Source organism: Ambystoma mexicanum, chromosome 1q (genome assembly GCF_040938575.1).
Source record: "Ambystoma mexicanum isolate Mex_15411 chromosome 1q, UKY_AmexF1_1, whole genome shotgun sequence".
In the NCBI taxonomy this organism is placed as follows: Eukaryota; Metazoa; Chordata; class Amphibia; order Caudata; family Ambystomatidae; genus Ambystoma; species Ambystoma mexicanum.
This window is the reverse complement of record NC_090922.1, coordinates 1,371,493,466-1,371,507,375: the sequence shown is the minus strand read 5'-3', so window position 1 is coordinate 1,371,507,375 and position 13,910 is coordinate 1,371,493,466. Positions and strand designations below refer to the sequence as shown.

The 13,910-nt window shown below is 46.7% G+C and overlaps 1 protein-coding gene across 1 annotated transcript in view; it reads right to left on the bottom strand.

Moving 5' to 3' along the window:
• Nucleotides 1-12,796, bottom strand: part of SPATA6 (spermatogenesis associated 6) — a 264,385-nt gene extending 251,589 nt beyond the window's left edge. Inside the window, exon 1 of the mRNA XM_069642233.1 lies at nucleotides 12,682-12,796. The gene's annotated coding sequence lies outside the window, so the exon portion shown is untranslated. The remainder of the gene's footprint in view (nucleotides 1-12,681) is intronic.
• Between the last annotated feature and the right edge of the window lie 1,114 nt (nucleotides 12,797-13,910).

Sequence of the window (13,910 nt, the reverse complement as noted above, 5' to 3'; positions counted from 1 at the left end):
ACTTGCATTACTTAGTACTCTTCATTCAGAATGGAGGAAATAAAGCTAAAATAGTACTCTTTTTGGTGTAACATGTTCTTATAAGGACGTGTGTACTGAGCAAACTTTATGAGGTTAAACATATTTAAATGAAAACCTAAATATTTGTACAAACAGATCTGAAGGAATGTGGTTGATTGTATAAATTGCACAATTGCCTAAATTTCACAGTGGAATAAAATACTGTCTTCACTGCTTTCCCCAAGCGTGTAATCTGGGGCACAACATTTGATCGCACTGTGTCTTTTCTGCAAAAAGTAGGAGTTCTCAAACCCAGCCAATATGGGTTCAAAACAATATTGGTACCAAAACAGGGCATTATTTGTCCGTAATTGAAAACCATCTTTGAGAGAGGAATGCATTAGGGTGACGGATCCAAACGTAAAGTGAACAACTAAAGCCTACCTCATTTTATTTTATTTATTTGGATTTATAAATGCGCCTATACACAAGGTGTTTCAAAGCCCAACAAAACCTGGGGGATTTTAATCTCTGGTTGGGACATGATTTGGATGTAATGGTTAATGGTTTGGAAGCTTCAGTGAATAATCTCGGTTTTGAGCAGAAGGTTAGAGAAGCCACTCATTGTAAGGGCCATACTCTTGACTGGGTGGTTGCACATAATATTAACTAAAGATTCTCAAGTCCTTCCTTGTCGTTGGTCTGACCATTTCTTTGTTCACTTCACGATTACTAGTGAACACCCCTTAAACTGAAAGGATTGTGAAATCAAGAGGTAATTGTTAGGGAGAATTCTCGTTCAATGGCTAATTTCCCTTACCTAGTGAGTCCCCCAGCAGCTTTGCTGGATTTTCTGGAGTTATTTCTTTCACTTGGTAAGAGTGTGAGCTTTTCCCCCACTCATATCCATGTTTGGCATGTGTTTCCTCTGTTTTTGTGATTGTGGACTTGGAGTACACGAGTTCAGTAGCCCCCTTCTTTTGTGTGTTACACAGCACCTTCAGTGCAGTGACACAGGGTTGTCTTTTAGACTTCCCCCGACTCCATTTCTGGGGCGGACTACTGTCCCCCAGAAAAGGGTAAAGTTACCATTAACTTTACTTAGTCATTTAACAACAGATCCAGTACACCCCATCTTACATGGAGTACTGGAAGGGGTTAATCATTAGCCCTTTTTATCTGTACCTCCTAGAGCACTGTTTCGCTCTTTTAACATTTAGACTTGGCTGGTGGCAGTGGTATCTACCCTAACTTTTCTACCGCGATTATACTATATGAACGTGGTATTGTTTTAGGCTATTGTATTAGCCTCGAACTTAAACCAGCTTGACCAAATCCTTTTTCTTTTGGCTCCGGTCGAGTCGCCATTTCTTTTTGTTCAAGTCCTTCTTGTGTTTAACTTTGCGCGGCAAACCAGGTTTGTCCTCCTCTAGGCGACTGGGTGTCTAGGTGGGCTGAATGTGAGGGAGGGGTGTAGTCACCCCCTGCACAGGGTATCCTAGGAAACCCAAGTCGCACTTTGCCATGATTGGCTGAGGTGGTTGTCTGGGCTGGACAACCCCCCTTGCTGCGTGAACGGGGGATTTTTGCATAAAAGGCAGGTCTCTTGGGTTAGAAGTCAGAGTCGCCACTGGAACTACAAGGAACCGAAGCGAAGCGGAGAAGAAGTCGACTGCTGCAACTATCCCGTCCCGGTGAAGCCCTGCTGCAGTCCTGAGCCATCTACCCTTCCACGACCAGCGAAGATCCAGTCCGGAGTCTTCTTCCCTTGAGCTTGGTGAGAATAACCAGCTCATCTTCTACAGATAGAGGATCCTCTTCTTTGTCAAAATCGCTGCACACAGCTGTAGTGGTCCGGATAGCCATCTGAAGAGCCTCTCCTGTTTTTAAGGAGCGCACATTTTATTCACTGTCGCTGCTGCTGACCTGAACCCTGTGTGGTGCAGACCCCTCCAGACGTCCTCCTTCGTCCTGAAGCTCCAGGAATCGAGGGTCTGCAGGAAACTACCAGGAACAACTGCCGTGGCACCAGCCTCTTCATGAAAAAAGGTACTGTGTTCTGCTTGAGGACTCAGGGTGAATCCCTTTTCTTCATCTCCAAGGCTTGCCCTTGTCTTCCATCCTTGTTATAACTTTTGCTTCCTCGTTTGACAATATCTAAGTACTCTTGGCTACGTTGAATCGTGAACTGTCCGTCTGTGTGATCCTCGACAACAGGAACCCGGTTCCACTTGACACTGGCTCCGGCCTATTGACTCTTGAATTTCTGTCTATGAGTGTTCTCTGATTCTGTCTGCCTTGACAATAGTATTGCCTATGATTTTTGCCCCCACCTCTCTCTGGGTATCTCAGGTACTAAGTGTGTTTTGCCCCGGTAACATTTCCTGCCGCGGATACGCGTTTATTTAATAAGACCGAACTGGCAAAAAGTGATCGCAAGTGTATTCCCGGTAACGTCTTTTGTTTCACAACACCGGTTCGTTAAAACACAGGGTACTTACCTTGAGCTATACTGTACAAAGTGAATTGGTTGGTTGTAGTGTATTTTACATGTGGTTTTTGAATTAATAGAAGTGTTGTGTTTATAACAAATGGTTAAAAAATAAATGTACTTTTTTTACCTGCAACCTTGAGTCAGTGTTCGCTTGAGTCACAGTAATTGTGGTACCTTTCTGTAATCTCTGCTACTGCTCATATACTCTTGAGATAAGCCTGGCTGCTCCGCTCCTACTACCACTTTAACATAGTAGTACGGGCTTGTACCAAAGGTAAAACTTGTATTGCCACCTGTAGTCTTAATTGTGTGTAGCGGTCCCTAAGGGCACTGCACAGGATTCTGCCTAACACTGGTGTACAGCAGTGGGATTTGGAAGTAGAGTGATTACATTTAGAGTGCTACTATTGCTTGGGTTCAACTAACCACAAGGCTAACACCACTAATTTTATTTAACTAAGAAATCATGTCAAATATGGAAAGCTACACTGAAGAGGGTCTCTTGAACTACACTGCTGAGGTTTTGAGAACCATGTGTAGGGAGAGGAGTCTCTCTGGTAAAGGAAAGAAATCTGAATTGATTGAAAAGTTAATGGAAAAACAAAGTGGGGAGTGGGTCAGAAGGGCCTACCCCTCCAGCAAACGTGGATACTGATGTTTCTGATTCTGAGAGTGTTGATTTAGAAGAAGCAGATGAGTCCTTGTTAGGAAACCCTACAATTCATTTACCTGCTCAGAAACCACAACCTCTGTCCACAGGGACCCCCACAGGTCCTACTCTTACTCCCGAGTTTATTGTACTTGAGAAAATGAGACTAAAATTGGAAGTGAAACGTATTGATGCAAACTGCCATGAAACATCAAGAGTTAAGGCTCAGAGAAATGAAGCTGAATCATGAACTAGAGATGAAGAAATTGTCTGTAGAAAATGCTTCTCTCCCAGAGTCTTCTAGGCCTTCCAGCCCTAACAGACCCTATATGCCAAAGGAAATGATTGGTATGTATGAGACTAAACTTGATGTTTTGGATTGGTTAGCAATGTTTGAGTACGATCATGGGATTCAAGGTATCTCAGGAAATCAGCTGATTCCCTGGCTTTTTTCTAGGCTTCCCCCTGTTGCAAGTGATGCTGTAATGGAGTTGGGGGAAGAGGATAAACAGGATTATGAGTGTGTGAAGCTAGCATTAATAGCTAGATTTGGGAGTATCTTAAGAGGTTTAGAACCCTCAAAAAGCATGATGGTACCCCTTGGGCTACCTGGGTGTGTGAATGTTTTAAAAACTTAGATGGTTGGGTTAAGGGTTACAAAGTGAACACTTACGAAGGTTGGAGGAATCTTGTAATGTTGGAGTCTATTTTTGATGTCTGCTCCCCTGAGCTTAGACAGCACTTGGCTGATTCAATTGAGATAGATCCTAAGAAGCTAGGTAAGGCTGCTGACTTGTGGGTTGCCAACAGGGCTACTCACAAGGATTCTGGGGTCACTCAGAAAAAAAATCAGCCAAAGAAAGACAACAAAGAGAATTCCAATAATTCCAATAATTCCAATCCAAAAGAGGGCCCCAAACATAACCAGGGTAAGCCACAAGGGAAACCGAATTAGGCTAGTGTACCATCTGGTCCCAAACCAGATGGAGGTCAGAACAAACCCCCATTCCAGAGAGCATTTGGGAAATGCTTTGTTTGTGGGCTACCTGACCATGTGAAAGGAGATCCCAGATGTAAGGGTAAACCTTCAGGGGTCAACACTGTCTCCTTAGCCTTCTCCCAGGTGGATGAAGTGCCCATGACCAGTGGAAACTTTCAGTTACTAGCTGATGAGCCCATGAGAGTCTCAGCTAGTGTTTCTTTAGTGTCCTTGGGTCTTTGGAAACAACAGAACTTAGATGTCTATAACTCAATCCCAGATAATACTAAGAGTATTACAAAGATAGTGTTCTTGTGAATGGTCAGGAAACCCCTGCCATCAGAGACACTTGGAGCCAGCATAACTGTGGTTGATGAATGTTTTTTCAAGGTGGAGGATGTTGCTAAGGCACCCAAACACTTAACCAAGTAAGCTGGAGGCCCTGTGCAAATGGTCCCACAGTTACCAGCTCTCATCCAGTGTAATGACATGACTGTCAGAATACCTGTAAGTGTGCAGATAACGTACCTGGGAGGGTCCTGCTGGGTAATGACCTTAAAACTCTTGTGTCCAGTACCCCCAGACCCTCCAGCAGAAGGAAACAGGAGCTCACAAGGTCTGCAAGGGAGAGAACCTTGAGAGACTCTCCTGGGGACATGATAGAAGAAACTATCACCCCCAAGTCCACAGGACTTACTTACTACTATTGCAGGTCAGAAAAAGACAAAGGGGAAACCTAAGTCTGCCAGCAAGAAACCAGAGGCCGAGTGTGAGGTTCAACCCTGTATGGTTCAGCTAGATACTGAGGAATCAGATCTAGAAGAAGATCTTACTCTGGTAGGAGATTGTGACCCTGTTGACCATCCTGAGCTGCATTCTTTACTGGCAGAAGGTGGGCCAAACAGTGAGGATTTCAGCAAGGAACAAAGAGAGTGTCCTACCTTGGAAGGTCTTCGCCTACAGGCAGCTTCTCAGCTCAATGGGACTGAGCCTGGGAAGTATAGGTTGCACTGGGAAGATGGCCTCTTCTACAGTGAACCAACTAGGTCAACCCCTAGAGACTGCAAAAGACTTGTAGTACCTCTAGTGAACCGACTCCAGTTTCTGCAGTTAGCCCACGAGATACCTTTGGCTGGTCACTTAAATTTTAAGAAGACCAAGAAAAGGCTCCCTCTTTACTTCTACTGGCCTAAAATGGGTTCAGAAGTAGACAAATTCTGCAAAGCTGCCACACTTGCCAAACCTCTGGCAAGAGTGGAGTCAAGAACGTGGCACCCTTGGTGCCTCTCCCAGTGGTGGGAGTTCCTTTTGAGAGGGTTGGGATTGACATTGTTGGTCCTCTTGACGCTCCCACATCCTCAGGCAACAGGTTTATCCTGGTTGTAGTGGATCATGCCACTAGATTTCCTGAAGCCATACCTATGAGGACTGTTACGGCTCTGGCTGTGGCTAAAGCCCTACTTGGTATTTTTACCAGTGTAGGTTTTCCTAAGGAGGTGATATCTGACAGGGGATCACATTTTATGTCCCATGTGGGATGTTTTTACCCATGCATACAAGCCCTACCATAAAACTGTGCAGTACTGGCATGGAAAACATCATGATGGCCAGAACTCCCCAGAGACTGCACAGGGAAAACATGAAGAATAGGCTGCCACCCATTTTTGCCTATGTTGTGAGCACAGGAGGGCACTGCCTAAAACCACCATTGGGCTACACACACAGTAGCCTGAAACCATTGGGAATGGCAATGCTGATTGCCGAAAAAGCAACTCAGAACTGTGGGGAATTCATTTTCTTAATCCCAAAAATGGTTGCATTACCAGTACTCACTCAAAACTGAACAAATGAACCCAAACCAGGCCAAGGAAAGACTTGCTAAGAGGTGGATACAATGTAAAACTATATTCTGAAATGACTTGAAGGAAGTAATTATTTAATGTATATATAAAAAATAACTGGGATGTCAGCAGCTTAAGTGAATTTGGGTTTAAAGCCACTAAAATCGAAATGTTTAGAATAAATGAGTGACCTACTTGTGATTGTCACATAGGTTGCAATTGTTTAAATGTCATAGTTTTGAACTTAGAATCAGCATTCTAGCTGCATGTACAAAAATTGTAAGTTGGATTTGAATATAGAAAACTGGGAACTAAAGTGACATTTAGCTGAATTCTGCCTGACAACTACCCCCGACAGGAGAAACCTGCTCAGCCACTCTTCCCAGGCCTAGCTGCATCCTGCTGCCCCTGCCAAAAGGAGATGACACCTCTCTGATTGGATTAGGGGAGGAGCACCTGGGGACTGCAGGAAGTTGAACAAAGCCCTGTCCTGGACTCAGGCAAATGTTATATTGGGGGTGTCGTAAAATGGCTTCCTCTTGGGAGAAACTGGGAGGGGCAGTGCCTGTGAGAGCCAGCTGAGCTTGGGGGAAGTGGATAACCCAGAAATTCCACCATGTGCTTTGGAGAACCACACCCCCAGAGCATGATTTTAAAAAGATGGAAGATTCACAGTGCGGACTTGTCAAAATTATATAAATAACATCATCATTTGTGTGATTTTTCTGTGCACATTTTAAGAGGTGTTAGGACTCTGTGGTATGTTCTTGGGGATAGTAGCGGAAAAAAAGGTTGTTACTCCAAATGTATGCATGTTAAAAATCTGACACTTTATCATCTGAAACCCATATCCCTGGTGCACATTTGTGTAAAATCTGGAAAGATTTAGAGGTTGTTATCTGGATGAAAAGGGGAGAATTCTGTCATAAGTGGACACAACATCGTACAAAGACAGGGATCGGATGGTTTGGTGCTACAGAAAATATGTTAACTGGACCTATAATATTAGAAAAATGGTACATAGATAAATATGTATTTGGGTCAGAAATAGATTTGTGTGCAATTTGACAAGGGGAGGTTCCTCTGGCCATAAAACCTACAGCATCACTCTGACACTCCATTTCTTTCCCCCAATCAAGGGAGAGAGGAAAGCTTGGCCAATGATAAGTGAGAAGGGCAGGCTTAGCTAGGCCCAGGCACACACCCATTTTCAAAACACATAAAAGGAACATTGAAACCTAGGTAGAGAGATTCACTTTCCACTTTCTTGCGGGACGCTTTGCCGGGAGACTTCAGACTTCACATCCAGAGATCCAGACTTCAAATCCATCAATCTCCAGAGACCAGAAATTAACTCCAGAATTTGTAGCAGAGAGGCCTGAATCCACAAGCTGAATCCTCTTCAGCAGGCCTCAAAACCAACCAAACTATTCAACAGCCGGGCGAGCTGGTTGAATTCTTTGCCAAGAACTTTTGCAAGAACCTTTAGCAGTATACAGAAAGCAGTGCTGTATCCGAACCCAATAGAACCAGAGACCAGATCGCTGTGAAGAACTGCTAGCAGAAGTCCAGCCAATCCTGACCCGATCGGTGACGAAGTCGCATTCCTGTCCAAAATCTAGTGTGAGTACCCAGCTACAACTGTGCTAAAACCAATCTCATAGTTTAAAATAATCTAATCCAAACTATTTTATCCTATTAGAACTGCCTCCTAGAATCGTGTCATCCTGTCATCTTTAAAACTGAAAACTGTCATCTGTCATTCTGAGCTTTAAAATGTCAAATCCGAAAAACTACCTTTATTAAATCGGCCGTATCTCCGTTTGTGCTAGGAGCGAGTTTTAACTGTCATCTTAAAGCTAAGATTCTAAGCTTTCCAACGAGCCTAGAAACGACTTCCTACTCCTTCTAGTGCCTCCGTAATTGCACTCGACGCACGCGACTAAATTTTCCGTGATTTGACATTTTGCTTAATTTCAGCCACGTGTAAAAATATTATTTTTGCTTCCATCCCTGAAATCTGTTTTCAACCTAATAACCATCCCTGAATCATTGATAGGGCTGGCCTGAACTGATTCAAAGTATCTATCAACTACCCTGAACCCCTATAGGGAATTGAACGCCTTTTTAGCATATTTTTCACTTAATTGCAACCACAACAAAGTATATTGCATGTGTTTAAAACTCCTACCTGTTTTCCTCTAAGCTTGCTAGGGGGGAACTGCATTATATTTGATTGCATTCCTGAGAACTGTGTGCTTTCCTCCCATCTCTTTACCTTGCATAGAGGGGGGAGGGGGGTGAATTGTCAAAGAAAAGTGATTACATTGTCTTTTGATTAGGGCTGTACCGAACTTCGGCTTCGAGTCCCTATTCTGCCGAAGTTCGGCTGAAATACAGCTATCCGGCTTCGGCAGAATAGTTTCCGTTTAGGGACTCGAAGCCGAAGTCCACTTTCTATGATTAGCTGCCCTCTCCCCGTTTGGGAGATGACAGCCAATCATAGAATGTTTGACAGTGTTCAGGCTGCAGAAGCCAAACAAGCTGTTTGCCTATTGGCTTCTGCAGTCTGACCACAGAGGAACCAGCCTAACGTGTTGAAATAGGAAGCGAGGGAAGGGAACAGTTCTTCCCTTCCCTCACTTCCTATGCCAGCACCCGGACCCAATCACCAGGTAAGTGACCCGACCCCCCCCCCCATACACCCTCATCACGGTGAGGCCGCGGGGCCTCAGGGAACCCCCGCGGCCTCACCGCAATAATGTTCTGTTTGTCGGGCCACCGGTGCAAAGCCGGTGGCCCGACGTTTATTTTGCATTGGGGGGCCGCTCCTACAGGAGCGGCCCCCCCAGACTCATGAGGCCGCCGGGGCACTTTGCCGACCCCGGCGGCCTCGGTGCCCCCCATCCCCCTCACCACGGTGAGGCCGCGGGGCCTCAGGGAACCCCCGCGGCCTCACCGCAATAATGTTCAATTTGTCGGGCCACCGGTGCAAAGCCGGTGGCCCGACGTTTATTTTGCATTGGGGGGCCGCTCCTACAGGAGCGGCCCCCCCAGACTCATGAGGCCGCCGGGGCACTTTGCCGACCCCGGCGGCCTCGGTGCCCCCCATCCCCCTCACCACGGTGAGGCCGCGGGGCCTCAGGGAACCCCCGCGGCCTCACCGCAATAATGCTCTGTTTGTCGGGCCACCGGTGCAAAGCCGGTGGCCCGACGTTTATTTTGCATTGGGGGGCCGCTCCTACAGGAGCGGCCCCCCCAGACTCATGATGCCGCCGGGGCACTTTGCCGACCCCGGCGGCCTCGGTGCCCCCCATCCCCCTCACCACGGTGAGGCCGCGGGGCCTCAGGGAACCCCCGCGGCCTCACCGCAATAATGTTCAATTTGTCGGGCCACCGGTGCAAAGCCGGTGGCCCGACGTTTATTTTGCATTGGGGGGCCGCTCCTACAGGAGCGGCCCCCCCAGACTCATGAGGCCGCCGGGGCACTTTGCCGACCCCGGCGGCCTCGGTGCCCCCCATCCCCCTCACCACGGTGAGGCCGCGGGGCCTCAGGGAACCCCCGCGGCCTCACCGCAATAATGTTCTGTTTGTCGGGCCACCGGTGCAAAGCCGGTGGCCCGACGTTTATTTTGCATTGGGGGGCCGCTCCTACAGGAGCGGCCCCCCCAGACTCATGAGGCCGCCGGGGCACTTTGCCGACCCCGGCGGCCTCGGTGCCCCCCATCCCCCTCACCACGGTGAGGCCGCGGGGCCTCAGGGAACCCCCGCGGCCTCACCGCAATAATGTTCAATTTGTCGGGCCACCGGTGCAAAGCCGGTGGCCCGACGTTTATTTTGCATTGGGGGGCCGCTCCTACAGGAGCGGCCCCCCCAGACTCATGAGGCCGCCGGGGCCCTTTGCCGACCCCGGCGGGCTCGCTGTGAAATGTGCTCACCCCTTGAGCACGGTGAGGCCGCGGGGCCACAGGGAACCCCCGCGGCCTCACCGCAATAATGTTCTGTTTGTCGGGCCACCGGTGCAAAGCCGGTGGCCCGACGTTTATTTTGCATTGGGGGGCCGCTCCTAAAGGAGCGCCCCCCCCCAGACTCATGAGGCCGCCGGGGCCCTTTGCCGACCCCGGCGGCCTCGCTGTGAAATGTGCCCCCCCCCTCACACCTTGAGCACGGTGAGGCCGCGGGGCCACAGGGAACCCCCGCGGCCTCACCGCAATAATGTTGTGTTTGTCGGGCCACCGGGCCAAAGCCGGTGGCCCGAGATTGTATTGCATAGGGGGGCCTAAAAAAAAAAAAACTATTCGGCTCACTATTCGGCTCCGGCCGAATACTAAATATGCTATTCGGTACAGCCCTACTTTTGATGAATTCATATCAAGTTTATTTTCTATACTGCATTTTCATTCATCATTGCATTGTCCTTGAAGCCATAAAGGCATTCTCAGCTACTTTATCCTCTCTATATCAACTTCTAAGCCATTAAAAAGAGTGTACCACTATAACATTATCCATTGTTGATCAACAACATATTCTCAAGTGTGATATAAAATATTAATTTACTATAAAAGTGTGATAGATATATATTGTTTCATTTTCAAATAAACCTTTTAAATTTGCAAAACAAACCTACTTCTTGGCTCAGCGGGGTCGGGGGGATTCTGAGAGAGGGGTGTTATATAAGGGTTGTCACCCAGAGTAAATGAACTGGACATAAAAATATATCAACAAGGGTTTCCCTCAGCACGCCCGGACTAGGCATTGACTTAGCTGTAGTGTTGAATTGAATCCGCTTACAACACTTCCGTGCTGACTGCACCAATATTTGCCAGTATTCACATATATTCATTCACACAGTATTCATGTTTGTTTTGCACATAATGCCAGTAATTATCCTATACGAAAACATGCCCACCATGGCTCTGCCACACACTCCTGTTGGCTTTGCCTTTAAAAATGTCTTGTCACAACAAGAAACCATGTCCAAACTGGCTGCACAATGCAGGCGAGTCTAGATGTGTAATAACGCTCATCATGTTTGCTATACCCTTGATGCCCAGTGAAAAAAGCCATGCCACAGAAAGAAATGGCTTGACTGGCTGCCCTAAATGCCAGTCTAGACACATAACACTTATCATGCTTGCTTTGTCATAGAATCAGAGTAAAAGAAATGTCATGCCATAGCAAAGAATGGCTAGACTGGGTGCCTCAAAATGCCAGTGCAGCCACATAAAAGCACACATCATCCTTTCTTAAAGGAATCAACAGCATGTTCTACTGGCATCTATGATGGATACCCATTAATAAAATACATTCACACACATTCTTTGACTCCACATTCACTCGCTTATTCACATAGAGCATTCAGTGAGAACAGAAGTGACCTTCCTATACATTTAATATCCCCCTGCGCGTGTTCCAAATAGGAACAGAGAAATGAACACCTCTTTGGAAAATCGGGATTTTCTTGAAAATGCCTAGAACCCACTTTCCACCATCTGCTTTGCGCAGTTGTACATTTGGTGGGAAAAGAGCACCTCAATGTGCAACACTATGATGTACACATTTAAATGTCCTTTGTGCATGGTTAACTGCCTTTTTGACGCAAAGAAGTAAATGAGCATCCCATCAGTTGCACCAAACACGTTTTGAAAATCGTGGAACAATGGTTTATCCCTACTGATCACTTCGTTATGCTTAACGTTCATTTCAGAGAGGATGGTTCGAGGTGTCAAAGGGGAATTAGGAATGGGAAAGGACATAGGGGGAAGGAAAGGGTGCATGGGGATTTCACTGTTTCTGCAGTCATTGACCACAGATTTGCTCATGAGCAGGTATTGTGTCAAATACCATTAGTTCCAGAGCAGATACTGTGTCTGGAATCACTAACCCCAGAGTACGTAGTGTGCATGACATAATTGTCGCAGAGCAGGTATTGTGTCATATGTAACAGATTAGCAGGTACTGTATCAAACGGCATTGGTTCCAGGGAAGGTACTGTGTCTGGAATTGGTATCCCAGATGCGTTACTGTGTCTGTAATTATTTGCCCCAGGCCAGGTATTGTCAGATGTAGCTGATGAGAAGGTATGTACTGTATGGGAAGTCATTAGCTCCAGAGCACGTCTTGTGTCTGCACTCATTCGCTGCAGCCAGAGGATACAATGGGCCTTTACCATTAGCGCTAGAGAAGGTAGCGTATGCTGCTATTCATAGCGGTGTTATTTCTGTGTCTGCAACCATTAGATCTAGAACAGACACTGTGCCTGCAGTTATTATCTACAGAAAGGTAATTAGACCCAGAAAAAGTACCGGATATTCAGCCATTAGCCCTGGGCAATCATTACTTTCAGAGTAGGTACTGGAACTGGAGACAGTAGCACGTCTGCAATCATTAGCCGGCACGGGTATATAATATAGTCACTTAGACCAGACCACGGTCTGTGTAGTAGCTGCACAGAAGTTACTGCGTCTGTGAGCATTGCAGAGCATGAACTCTGCCGTAAACGAGCTTGGGAGCATCTACTGTGTCCAAAACCAACAACGAAAGTCACCTACTTACAATGTTGTATTTCAACATGCGGGGAGTACGATACAACGAACACTAATTACAGATTCAGCCTCTTACTTCAACGTGCCCCTCCAGAGGTTGCAAAAGTGAGTTAATGGAAGCGTAAAGAAATGCCTATAAAATGCATTACAAGAGCTGGATCGTATGCACTCACCTGATGCAGTGATGCTGCCTGGAAACTGAAAAGCAGCTTTTGGTACAGAGAAGCTTTAGTTTGCTTTCATTGAAACACAGCGTTAAAGTTCCTATGAAACCCGATAGCGTTGTGTGTCTGTTTAAAGGTTTGCCGATATTTTCTAAAATGCCTTTAGTGCGTCATGACGTCAGGACGTTTCTAAAGCAAGAAACTAGGGATACTACAACTAACAGCAGGACACAGAGTCTCTGCTTGGTGACGTGCAGACGCACGACGTCCAGGGAAGCCAAAACACACGCTGCACACCCTCGCTCTGCTGCTAAGCAACACGGTACATTAGAAAGCAGTAGGGGCTGGAGCCGAGCGTGTCATGTGACACGTATCACACCCTGTCATAACTGGTATATATAGCAAGTTTATAGCAAGTTTACACCGTCAGTGTTGTAAAACAAGGAAAAATGGTCAATGTCGCCAGCAGCAGAGGGGTATATGACCAAATATTGTAGCCTCGCACCAGAACAATTGTGTTTGTCTGGTTTCAAACCATTGATCTCAACTCAAGCCACTGAGATAATGGTGTTCCTCGCGTAGGAAACTCTCAAACGCATTTAAAGCCTTCATTTTGTGTCAAGACGCAACAGGATCGATTCTGAGCTGGTGCATAGACAGGAGTTTCCACCACCAATGTCTGAGGTGGATGGAAGTATTGGAGGAGGGCTGTGCTTTCTCATAGCTCTCAACTCACACACTTGTCAGGTGTCACTGGCCTTGCAATTAGTTCTTACACGCCCAAAATGAAAATTCTGTTTTCACCCGCCCAGGGGACTAAAAGGGTTGAGAAGGTATGGCTTTCTATTAAAAGGTGGCACCAAGGGTCGGTTGAGACTTTTTATTGAATAACATCACAATCCCGGAGGCGCAGCACCCACCGACAGCCACCGCCAGACCCGGCCTTACGGCAGGGCTGCCCGGGCGCATACATGCCAACATTCCAAGGCACCTAGGTGGGAGATTTCGTCCGAGAAATTGGGAGACAACGTTTTCCAATAGGAATTAATTGGTGCTTGAATCGTTTTTAGGTGGGAGGATGTGAAAAACCGCAATATTTTCCACTGAAAAATTGGGACTCTCCTACCTAAATCGGGAAGGTCGGCATGTATGCGGGCGACCGCCCAATGTGTTATTAGGCGCCCGCCAGCTCATCTGAGTCTTTCAAGGTCTGGTGGGAGAAGGCGTGGCGTGAAATT